The sequence below is a fragment of the Takifugu flavidus genome, unplaced genomic scaffold, assembly GCF_003711565.1.
Source record: "Takifugu flavidus isolate HTHZ2018 unplaced genomic scaffold, ASM371156v2 ctg1094, whole genome shotgun sequence".
Classification (NCBI taxonomy): Eukaryota; Metazoa; Chordata; class Actinopteri; order Tetraodontiformes; family Tetraodontidae; genus Takifugu; species Takifugu flavidus.
Genome location: NW_026621859.1, coordinates 15,001 through 24,047, shown reverse-complemented (window position 1 = coordinate 24,047; position 9,047 = coordinate 15,001). Strand labels below are relative to the sequence as shown.

The window sequence follows — 9,047 nt, the reverse complement described above, 5'->3', positions numbered from 1 at the left end:
GGTATTTTGACCTACACACACTTTACATACGCTGTAGATCTTGTCCAACCGCCCTGAAAGAACCCAAAATAGGAACATACGGCAGATAAGCCGGTGCAGGACCAGAGGTTTGTTGCTTGTAAGCTGTGTTTTGCTCTGGTACATGTTGATTTTTATTTGTCTTCTCTCAAAATAATTGTTATTTAAGCCTAAGTGGCTGCAGTTTATCAGAGACCAGCTGTGATTCTGTGGCCTCAGCTCTGAAGTCCAACCACTCCCATCTGAGGGTTCTGGACCTGAGTTGGAACCAGTTGCAGGATTCAGGAGTGAAGCGGCTCTGTTCTGGACTGGAGAGTCCAAACTGTAAACTGGAGAGGCTCAGGTCAGTCTTCATTTTTCTACCTATATACCAGCTGCTAAGATGGTGAAGTGAGGCTGTTCTCAACACTGCTGTGATGCACCACATTAAAAACATTCCTTGGAATATCGTGAATTCAGGTCTGACCCAACTAAGAACTAACGTAGGTTTAGTACTGACGCAGATAACATGCAGACCTGCACCGTATAACCTCATCCTGCATTTTTCAGATTGATTAACTGCAGTTTATCAGAGATCAGCTGTGGCTCTCTGGCCTCGGCGCTGAGGTCCAATCCCTCCCATCTCAGAGAACTGGACCTCAGCCTCAACGATCTGCTGGATCCAGGAGTGAAGCTGCTCTGTGGTTTTCTCCAGGATCCAAACTGCCGACTGGAAACTCTGGGGTAAACACCATTCTCAAAAATGTCCATTGTTCCATCCGAGGGTCCTCACACTTTCTGAGTGTGTGTGTTGTGCCCAGTTCCTTCAGGAGGGGGGGCCACACGGGGACCACTTATTCATGATAAATTGATTTAAGGACAATGAAAAAGCCGACAGATGGTAACCAAAATTAGACAAAACTAGGTGAGGGTGCCTGGTAGACACCAGCCAACGAGGAGGGAGATGGTGAGGGAGACAGGAAGTCATCTAAGACAGGTTGTGCCTTTAAAGATGAGCCATAGGTGAGATGGATCTCCATGATGAGATGGGAGGGAAAGAGGTGGGAGAACCTGGGAAGAGTGAGGGCCAGAACAATATATATTCTCCTCTGGAACAGTGCAAACCTGAGAGGTTGGAATTGTGGTAATTACATATTACTATCATTTTTTAACCTGGAACTAAATTAAATATTTACAGATCATGCCTTTGATTAACCTTTCAGATTAATACTGGTTTCACTTATAACCTTATAAAAGTTTCCCTTCTTTATTTAGATTAAGGGACTGCTGGTTATCAGAGATCAGCTGTGGCTCTCTGGCCTCGGCGCTGAGGTCCAATCCCTCCCATCTCAGAGAACTGGACCTGGGTGGGAACCAGCTGCAGGATTCAGGAGTGAAGCTGCTGTCTGATCTCGTAGAGAATCCAGACTATGGGCTGGAGACATTGAGTCATTTCAGCTGGTAGAAGCCAGTCAACTCCCGCTCATCTGCTGCATCACTCACTGACCACTGGTGAAGAGCATCTGTGGAAACATCTGCCGTCTACTCCCTCCATAGATGAAGAATTCAGTTTTTAAAAAGCGCTGGTGGACTTTCAGGAGATCAGTCGATGGTCGACAAAGCAGAAGCAGCTTCGCCTTGAAGTTAAATTAGTTCCTGGTATCACACAATGCATCTTTATAAAGTTCTAAATGGCTCCTCGGCCACTCTTAGAAGCATGGAAACATTCTCTTAATTGTCTCTTCAAATGTCTGTATTATACGTTACTATTTTACATCATGCCTTCAGAATCTTTAGGGTTTAGTATTTACTGTCTCTGTGACATGGAGCATTGGAATATTTCAGCTGCAGCCAGCAAAAACCCATCAGAATGACGCTATCGGTGGGAACCGCAGGTCATTTGACTTTAGTCAGTCTGTTCAATGTTATAGGATTTATTGCAATCTAATAAAAACTATGAATAAATGTGGGAAATAGGAAATAAAAAGAAGCAAAATGACCAAATAAAACTCCCATGAATACTGTAAATTTAAAGATGTCAAGAATGGAATATCAGCTTAAATTTAATCAAACATAAAGTGTAAAGGCCTCCTTTAAGTTTACTGCAAAAATAAACACAAAATCAAGAGCAACACGCGCCAGAAACGTCTCATTCTCTCTTCTGTCTCCACTCATTCTTTTATATTCTTATTATATTAGGGTTAGCGTTAGCATTAGGGTTAGCATTAGCATTAGAGTTAGAGTTAGGGTTAGCATTAGGGTTAGGGTTAACATTAGGGTTAGCGTTAGCATTAGGGTTAGCGTTAGCATTAGGGTTAGGGTTAGCATTAGGGTTAGCGTTAGCATTAGGGTTAGGGTTACCATTAGGTTTAGGGTTAGCATTAGGGTTAGCATTAGGGATAGGGTTAGCATTAGCATTAGGGTTAGGGTTAGAGTTAGAGTAGAGTTAGGGTTAGCATTAGGGTTAGGGTTAACATTAGGGTTAGGGTTAGCATTAGGGATAGAGTTAGAGTTAGGGTTAGCATTAGGGTTAGGGTTAACATTAGGGTTAGCATTAGGGTTAGCGTTAGCATTAGGGTTAGCATTAGGGTTAGGGTTAGCATTAGGGTTAGCATTAGGGTTAGGGTTAGGGTTAGGGTTAACATTAGGGTTAGCATTAGGGTTAGCATTAGCGTTAGCATTAGGGTTAGCATTAGGGTTAGCATTAGGGCTAGGGTTAGCATTAGGGTTAGCATTAGGGTTAGGGTTAGGGTTAGGTTAGCATTAGGGTTAGGGTTAACATTAGGGTTAGCATTAGCGTTAGCATTAGGGTTAGCATTAGGGCTAGGGTTAGCATTAGGGTTAGGGTTGGAGTTAGGGTTAGCATTAGGGTTAGGGTTAGAGTTAGAGTTATGGTTAGCATTAGGGTTAGGGTTAGTGTTGGAGTTAGGGTTAGCATTAGGGTTGGAGTTAGGGTTAGCATTAGGGTTAGGGTTAGCCTTAGGGTTAGCCTTAGGGTTAGGGTTAGCATTAGGGTTAGCATTAGGGTTAGGGTTAGCATTAACCTTTAACCTCTTTATCGTTTACATTTTGTGATGTTGCTCCCTCCGAATCTTTGGACCTTCTGAGGTCTCTAATTTCCGTTTCCCCTTTTTACTCCCCTCGCCTTTTGCTTTTCCTGTTTTTTTATTTTCAATTTAAATGTCCCTTCCCTTCCCTTGTATTTTATCTTTTGTATTTGTTGTTTCCCCTGTTTCTAATTGAATTTGTGTTTCCCTGTAACATCTCCCCTGTTTTATTTTTTATTTTTCCTTTTGATTTCCTTTTTCCCTCTTTTGAACTGAACCTTTTCTCTTCATCCTTCCCTTCCTCCCCTCTCCTTCTTCATGCCATCTTTTCCTTGGTTCTCCTCCTTCCTTAACCTCATTTCTCCCTTTCCTCTCTTTTGCCTCCCTATACTTCAACCTTCTCCTTAGCCTCGTTAGGCCATGTGGCACTGCACTTGTCCTATTTTTCGTACCCTAACCTCCTGTGGGCTCTCCCGTATGCGGGCTGAGTCAAATTTGGGTTAGTTTGAGGTGGGTTTGGTTTATAGGTACAAGGCTTAGCGGGCACTAGATTGGGTTTTGGGTATGGGGACATCGGTTTGGGTTGGAATAATGAGGCTAGGATTGAGAACAGGACCATGGGCAATTTAGAAATCAGAATCAGATAGGGGGAGGGATAATTAATCAGAGTTAGTTAGGGTTAGAGGTTGAGGTTAGGGTTTAGGGTTAGGGTTAGGGTTAGGGTGAGTTCAAATAGGGTTAGGGTTAGGGTTAGGGTTAGGGTTAGGGTTAGGGTTAGGGTGAGTTCAAATAGGGTTAGGGTTAGGGTTAGGGTTAGGGTTAGGGTTAGGGTTAGGTGTGTGACTGTCGCTCATGTGACTGAACGTAGGCTAACCCTAACCCAACCCTAACCCTAACCCTAACCCTAACCCAACCCTAACCCTAACCCTAACCCTAACCCAACCCTAACCCTAACCCTAACCCTAACCCAACCCTAACCCTAACCCTAACCCTAACCTTGACCCCTAACCCTAACCCTGACTCTAACCCTAACCCTAACCCTAACCCTGACTCTAACCCTAACCCTAACCCGAACCCAACCCTAACCCTAACCCTAACCCTAACCTTGACCCCTAACCCTAACCCTAACCCTAACCCTGACTCTAACCCTTCTCAGCTCTTTATCGCACACAAAGTTTTCTCACTGCCCACAAACATCCGGTCTTTTCCCATCAGGCAGACAGGTTTAGGGTTTAGAGCTGTGGAAAACTACCGTGACCATCGACATGCGCGTGCCTTTAAACAACCTGTGGCTCTTTTCAAGCCTTTCATGCACGACAAGTGAGATGACGAGCATGAGCATGAACCCCCCTCACGTGCAGAATGGGACATTAAAACGAGCCCCGGTCGACGCTCTCTGCTGCTCTTTGTCTCCACCTAGTGGACAAATGGAAGATGACAACGCAAAGATCTTTCAGTAGAATTCCAACTTTCACTCACAAACAGAAAATATTGACTTTTCTGTTTGAACGCTGCATTTGTACATTATTTTATGTTATTTTCTTAAAGCTTGTCAGTCCAGTTGGAGAGTGATGGCACCATTCTGCGAAGCTTTTTACTGATAAAAAGGTTCCTTCCCACTGAGACGACACAGATCACATGATTACAGATCTTCCTCATGATCCAGAGCTCACCAAATGCTCTAAACAGTGTTTAACTGAGATTATCTACTCACACATGATGACTTTATTTCCTTTTTAAGCAACATCCTGTAAAAGCAGCAGCAGAAACAGGTCACAGGAGACGTTTGTAGCTACGCCTGAATGTCCGAGCAGTTTTGGGTTCTGCTGCTCACCAGGATCAGCCGGACCAGGAGGTTCACCATGGCTGAACCTCTGCTGAAGAGGACCTTCTCCAGACTCAGAGGCAGAGAGCGATCACGTAGGAAGAGTGAGTCCAAACGGAGAGGTGAGCGAGCACACACACACACAACACACACGCACAACACACACCACACACACACACCACACACACACACACACACGTTATGAATGTGATGGGTCTCTCTGGATCTCAGAACTTCTGCAGCAGCTGATGGAAATTTAAATGTTTGACTGAGGATGAAAAGAATCAACAGGAAGTGAGCGGGGGGGGGGGGGGGGTCGTCAGTCATGTGGCGTCCTGAGGGCAGCCGTTCAAATCGCCGCCTCAGCTCTGAGCTGGGAAATGTCACTGAACATGTCTGATGGTAAATTTGAGACCTTGCTGTTGGAAACATCAGAGGGAGGAAGTGACCTCAGTGATGGTGATGTGCACGTGCGCTGTCGTGGTTATTGTGAGAATAATAAAGCTACACATTCACCCTCCTCAGCAGGTCACATGACTCAACCCCATCCATCTCTGAGCAGCTTCACCCAGTCTGACAACCGGTCAACCAACAATAACACGCGTTCACATGTGCAATAAGCTAGTTACATCAGCCAATCACAAGTCAGGGTTAAGCCACACACACACACACACACACACACACACACACACACACACACACACACACACACACACACATACAGGGCAAGATGATGAACTTCCTGTAGACAAAGTGGGTCAAGTAACCACTTCCTGTCATTAGTTTGACGAGATCAGGGTTTCAGAGTGTCACACACTGACCATTACTACTCTGACAACCACTGTCGTCATGGTCACAAAACACCCAAATGTGTGTGTGTGTGTGTTGTGTGTGTGTGTGTGTGTGTGAGTGTGTGTGAGTGTGTGAGTGTGTGAGTGTGAGGTGTGTGAGTGTGTGGGAGGTGTGAGTGTGAGTGTGTGTGAGTGAGTGAGTGTGTGAGTGTGTGAGTGTGTGAGTGAGTGAGTGTGAGTGAGGAGTGTGAGTGAGTGAGTGTGAGGTGTGAGTGTGTGAGGGTGTGTGTGTGTGTGAGTGAGTGAGTGTGAGTGAGTGAGTGTGAGTGAGTGTGTGTGAGTGTGTGAGTGTGTGTGTGAGTGTGTGAGTGTGTGTGAGTGTGTGTGAGTGAGTGAGTGTGTGAGTGTGTGAGTGTGTGGTGAGTGAGTGTGAGTGGAGTGTGAGTGAGTGGTGTGAGTGAGTTGTGAGTGTGTGAGTGTGTGTGTGAGTGTGTGAGTGTGTGTGAGTGTGTGTGTGTTGTGTGTGAGGTGGTGAGTGAGGTGTGGTGAGTGAGTGTGTGTGTGAGTGGTGTGTGTGTTGTGGTGTGTGGTGTGTGAGTGTGTGTGTGTGGGTGTGTGTGAGTGTGTGTGTGAGTGTGTGTGTGTGTGTGGTGTGTGTGAGTGTGTGTGTGAGTGTGTGAGTGAGTGTGTGTGTGGTGTTGTGTGTGAGTGAGTGAGTGTTGTGTGAGTGGTGTGGCGGTGGTGAGTGTGTGTGTTTGGGGTGTGGTGTGTGTGTGTGAGTGAGTGTGTGTGGTGAGTGTGCTGTGTGTGTGTGTGTGTGAGTGTGTCGTGCTGGTGTGTGCGTGTGTGTGTGTGTGTGTGTGTGTGAGTGTGTGTGTGTGTGTGTGTGAGTGTTTGGGTGTGTGGTGTGTGAGTGTGTGTGTGAGTGTGTGAGTGTGTGTGTGTGTGTGCGTGAGTGTGTGTGTGAGTGTGTGGTGTGTGTGTGTGTGAGTGCGTGAGTGTGTGAGGCGTGCGTGTGTTGTGTGTGTGTGTGTGTGTGTGTGGTGTTGGTGTGGTGCGTGTGTGTGCATGTGACTGACACGTGCGCTCTCCCCCATCAGGAGCAGCAGAGGCTGTACCGCCGCTCCACCGAGGTCTCCAGCGCCACCTTCGAGCAGCCCGACCGCCACGTGCAGCTGTGGGTCAAACTGGTCACTCCGTTCATCAAGAACTTCTTCTGAGGTACAGACACACCTGGTGGGAGTGTTGCTGCTCTGGGTCTGGGTTCTGGTTCTGGTTCGGTCTGGGGGGGGGGACTGGTCCGTGCTCTCCGGCCGGCGAGTTCTGACGCTGGAGGCCTGCCAACGGTGGCGAGAGCTGATGTTCAGCTTCAGTTCACCGAGGAAGAAAAGACGTCTGAGACCTCCTCCTCTTCCTCCCCCCCCCCCCCTCTGCCCCCCCCTCTCCTCCCCCTCTCCCCCCCCCACCCCCCTCCCTGCCCCCCCCTCCTCTGCCCCCCCCCCCTCTGCCCCCCCCTCCTCTGCCCCCCCCCCAGGAGGAAGTGTCAGGAGCAGCCCAGTGACAGTAAATGGGTGGTGTCTGTCCGTCCGTCTGTCTTATCAGCACCTGGACAGAGTCGAGTAATCTGCTGCCAACAGTCGTAAATAGACTCTGAGCCCTCGACTGTTGTTGGGAGGAAGCAAAAGTCTGTTTCTGATTATTATGGGATGCCTCCGTAAAACCGTTTGCCCTAAATCAAACCAATTCTGGGTGTGAAGGTTGAAGGTTCACCATAACGCTGGTGTCAGATTCATAAAGACACATTTTAAACGCCACATTACAACGTGCTAATCGCTTTTCACTTTGATAAACACAAACGGACAAATTAGAGATTGAAGTTTTTGGGTTTTGGAAGAAAAAAGGTAAAATAAGGGGAGTTTTATTCCCTAAAACTCAAACTTTAGAGAGGAGAAGCTGCGCGTGAATGCAAAATATACCCGCATCAGCACTTTTAAAGCTTCTAATCACTATAAATGTTTGTGGTTTTATGGCCCATTTGTGTTGTTATTGCTTATCAGTGGCGGAAAAACAGGTTTGAGGCTTCCCAAAATAACTTGGAAGGAGTGAAAGTATGTGAAGGTGCGCAGCAGCACCGGAGGGAAGAGCAGGTGCCGCTCAGCGCTGCCCCCTCCTGCCCCCTAGCGGCCGCGTTGGGCTCGACACCTAAACGGCCCCGACAGTTTCTGCTTTTGCACCTTCAGAGTTCAACACGTTAATAATCCAAATGTAGGAAATGACCAACTTTGGGATTCGTGGATGCTGGATGAAAAGAGTGAACAAATATGTTTTTGCCTTTCACTCAGAACCGTTTCCTCACTTTCTGACCCTGGAGGTCGCCGCCATGATCCGTGCACGAGTCTTCACAAGTCTTCACAAGTCTTCACAAGTCCCGGCGGCTGTTCGATCCGGCGCGGGAAGCGACTCAGACATTCAGAGACATCACGACAACAGTCCAAAGTCACTGAGGCGGCGAGGCAGCGGCGCCGACAGCTGAGGCGGATGTGCTGAAGGGTTGGAACCCCTGAGGGTTTGTGAGGAGCTCTGAACGAGCTCAACGCTCTTCCTGCTCAGCTGCAGCACCTGCACAGACTTTTATTCATTATCTTTGTAAATTAAAGGTGTGGCGTGTTTTTAAAAACTGCATGACCTCTTCTTTTATATCGGCACGGGTTCCACATTACAGGGGATCCACCCAGGATCTGGATCCACCCAGGATCTGGATCCACTTAAATCAATAGATGACTTTTAAAAAGAAACCAAATAAAAAAAAGAGGTGACGCACACGAATGTTTGTTTCCACAAATAGCTCAAACGGTTCCAGGAAACTCAGCCGAGCTGCTGGAAAGACGAGGGTTTGATTCTCGAGGCGTGAACTCAGGTAGGAGCGGAGGGTAACAGCTCAGTTATTACAGCTGCCTCGTTACCGTGGAAACGAATCCACAATATACGTTAAAGACTGAGTCCAGACTGGCCCTGAGCCCTAAGATGAAGGAAACGGTTCATATTTAAATCTGTTCCAGGAAACAACTTTGTTGCTTCTAATCTGATTTGAGCCTCGACGGTGTGATCGGAACATCTGGACGAGCCGGTTTAAACGCCTGAATATCGTCACCGTCGTCATTAACGCCTCATTTAGGATGTAATGAGTGCGGCACAAATGGGAAAAACAAGACTGTGTTGCAAAACTTTATTTGAAACAATAAATTACAAGAAAAACTGACAAATATTCAGCAGTTTCTTTATTTTCCACCAACCTTAAAGCAAAGTTTTTAAAAAATGTTTGGAAAACACTGAAAGGACCAGATCAGATGTGGCGTTCACGCCTCTGATGTGGTCATGTGACGCGCC

The 9,047-nt window shown here is 47.0% G+C and overlaps 1 protein-coding gene and 2 long non-coding RNA genes across 3 annotated transcripts in view; 2 read left to right on the top strand and 1 right to left on the bottom strand.

The window, feature by feature from the left end:
- Nucleotides 1-26: 26 nt before the first annotated feature.
- LOC130519690 (uncharacterized) lies at nt 27-2,129 on the top strand. Its single transcript, XR_008948429.1, has 3 exons — nt 27-361; nt 568-741; nt 1,273-2,129. It is a non-coding gene; the product is annotated as an uncharacterized LOC130519690 (long non-coding RNA).
- Nucleotides 2,130-4,864: 2,735 nt separating this feature from the next.
- On the top strand, nt 4,865-8,923 carry LOC130519689 (uncharacterized). Its single transcript, XR_008948428.1, has 3 exons — nt 4,865-4,991; nt 6,761-6,881; nt 8,003-8,923. It is a non-coding gene; the product is annotated as an uncharacterized LOC130519689 (long non-coding RNA).
- The window catches only part of LOC130519687 (cytohesin-1-like), a 4,969-nt gene continuing 4,794 nt past the window's right edge, over nt 8,873-9,047 (bottom strand). The window contains exon 11 of the mRNA XM_057023183.1: nt 8,873-9,047. This exon is cut by the window's right edge and continues 343 nt beyond it. The gene's annotated coding sequence lies outside the window, so the exon portion shown is untranslated.